Source organism: Neofelis nebulosa, chromosome 2 (assembly GCF_028018385.1).
Source record: "Neofelis nebulosa isolate mNeoNeb1 chromosome 2, mNeoNeb1.pri, whole genome shotgun sequence".
In the NCBI taxonomy this organism is placed as follows: Eukaryota; Metazoa; Chordata; class Mammalia; order Carnivora; family Felidae; genus Neofelis; species Neofelis nebulosa.
In genome coordinates, this window is record NC_080783.1 from 145,290,940 (window position 1) to 145,293,768 (window position 2,829).

At 39.6% G+C, this 2,829-nt stretch overlaps 1 pseudogene; it reads right to left on the reverse strand.

Annotated features, from left to right (window-relative positions):
• Positions 1 to 1,791: 1,791 nt before the first annotated feature.
• Positions 1,792 to 2,460, reverse strand: LOC131504399 (CD9 antigen-like; annotated as a pseudogene).
• Between the last annotated feature and the right edge of the window lie 369 nt (positions 2,461 to 2,829).

Below are 2,829 nucleotides of genomic sequence, written 5' to 3' on the forward strand. Positions count from 1 at the left end.
TTACTTATAAGAAATGTGTGAAACTTCCCTCCTCTGGGAAATAGTTTCCCATTGTTCTTTTTTCTCATTCTGGTCATCATCTGAATCTCTTCCATCCTTGCTTTCTTCTACTTCCCTCAAGTACTTACCTCTTACATGTTACACAGCAGTAGTTAATGGGAGACATCAGCTTATGGTTTTTAAAAATCATCTGTTACCCCACACAGATGTCTTTTCTCCTGTATAGGGTAAGAAAGTCCTTGAAATCAAGAGACTTGGAATTTGTTTTCTTAATAAAGACATGCAGATCTGGATAGAGTATGCTTTACATTGTGGTCACTTACCCAGTGCTGACAGACCTACGATGTCTGGTTTCCTTGGATAGTCTGAATCTCATCTGGTGACATTGCCTTGTTTTTCCGACATAGGATTAGAAACAAGCACTGATAGAGCTCCAGTACCAAGAAGCAGATGGCAACCCTTGAAACTGCCTCTGGCTGACTACCACAAGGCCATTCCTCTTTTTTAGCTCAAGACTTTCTTACCAGTCTTAGCCTTTATCCAAGACTTCTTACTGTTTCCCTCAGGCTCCTGTAGTGTAAGTCGTCCTCTGGAAAAAAATACCACCAAAGCTCTTCAATCTTTTGTCCATTGAATAACTCTTGAGTCCTCTTTCTTATGCCCTTTAATGCTCTCTCTCTGAGATAAGATTGGGCTCCCTGGTTTCATATTCTATTCTCTGTGGGAAAGCATTAAAAATAACTAAACAAAAGATTTTACTCTAAGGAGAATATATTTTTGGTCTCTTCTTTTTGATGTTTAATCTATTCTGCAAACACAGAATTTTGCTTACTCTGTCCTTCACTTCATATACCTGTACTCCTGGAAGTTCAGTCCTTGTGGGCAGTTTTGTTTTTTGGGTTTTTTTTATTTTGGAACATATATATATGGCTTTTAGAGATCCTTTCCCTTCTCCACACCCACTCTGCTGACAGGCTTGTGAACTTGAAGCCACATGTGTGTATGTGTGTGTGTGCTCGTGTGCATGCGTGTGCACACATTAGAAAGAGAGAAAGATTTCTTACTAAGCAGGCTCTTTCCAATGTCCTCAGCTAGTTTTGGAATCTGTGAATAGGGTGAGGAGGCAGAAGGTGAATTTACCGCCTGATGATTCATAGGGCCAACAGCTTTTTCACTTCCATAAAGTTACAAGATAGCAGTTTTCCCTACCAGTTTTTCGATTTGACATCCTGTAATTTGAACAGTTCCAAGGACTAATATGTAAAGTAGTGAAAGGGTGAAATTATGGCTCATTTTCATCTTGTGGCCATGGAACGTGAGGATTCATAACTAAAGACATTTTATTGATAACATGAAATAATATAAGAAGAGTGCAGTATAAACTTTTTAATTGTCATATAATCTTTTATTATGTGTGAAATTTTCTTCAACATAAGTTACAACTTGATTAAATGTGATAGACATTTTAAAATCTATTTAAAGTAAAAAAATTCTCTGTGTACAATATCTTTTGTCTACAGTATAGCAAACATGATACCTTTCATTTCAGGATTTCTGCTTAACATAAGCAAAACCAAATAACCAAAAAATACAAACCAAAGCTACTGTGAATACCAGTATTGAACAAAGCATCAAAAAGACAAACATAGGATAATTTTTTTTTGTTTAGAAATGCAGAATTAATACTAAAGTTAGTGCATCCCCCCTGACTCCCGGGGGAAAAAAAACACCCAAGGAAATAATCACCCACCTCCAGGGGTAAACTTTGCTTTTCAGGGGCACAATCTGACTCTAGATTCTCTCTCGGCTCCTGTGGATAGCACAGCACAGGGTCATACTGAAGACTTCCAGATATTATCACCACAGCAGTCCCAAAGCCCATGCACTGATGATGTGGGATTTGTTGTCAAAGACCTCTTTGATGGCCTCAGAGCAGTGCTTCATTGGGATGTTTGAGAGTAAATCCTTTTGGGGGCAGATGTCGGAGATAAATTGTTCCACTCCTCCAGCCAAACCACAGTAGTCCAATGCAGAGTGGATGGCTTTTAGCATCCCGCTGGGGCTTGTCCTTGGTTTTCAGCTTGGTGTAGGTATCCTTGTAAAACTCCTGGACTTAATCACCTCATCTTTGTGGGAATATCCCAGCTGGCTGCAGCTATTTCAATGGCAAATGTCACCAAGAGGAAGCCAAAGAATAATCCCAGCATGCACTGGGGCTCCTGCACAGCAGCCTAGCAGCCGAGAAACCCCACCAGCATCCTGAGGCACCAGCTGTAATCAGAATATATACTCCACTGTAGAAGCTGGAATGATTATTTCCAGCTCCAAGATGCTCTTGGCCTCAAAGTCGATTCAGAGCTAAGTCCAATGGCAAGGAATACAATCCTGGCAAGCCAGAAAAATGAAGTTAAATCCAAAAATCAGGTATTTGATGCACTTGGTGCCTTTTTTGACCAGCATGGTAAAGGCTGGACAGGCTGGCCTACTGGTGTGGCCCAAGGGGTGTACATTGCCAGGACCCGAGGTGTCAGTGGCAGCCTAAACCTCTTTTTGATACTGTCTTTCTTGCAAATTGCTATTAAAAACCTAATGAAAGGAAATTCTGTTAGAAAAGTCTATCATTTTGGGCTTGTAAGAATAGAATATTTGTTTTTATTGCAGAGTTATTTTTCTCTCTTGACTTTAAAAATATTTTTTACAAGCGACTTTCAGAAAAAATTAGCTAAGCACGTGTAGACAATTTCACTTGACATCTCAATATTTAAAGGTTTCGCCCCACCCTTGGTCCAGATTATTAACTACATTGCATACTGTGGATTTTTGAGAAGT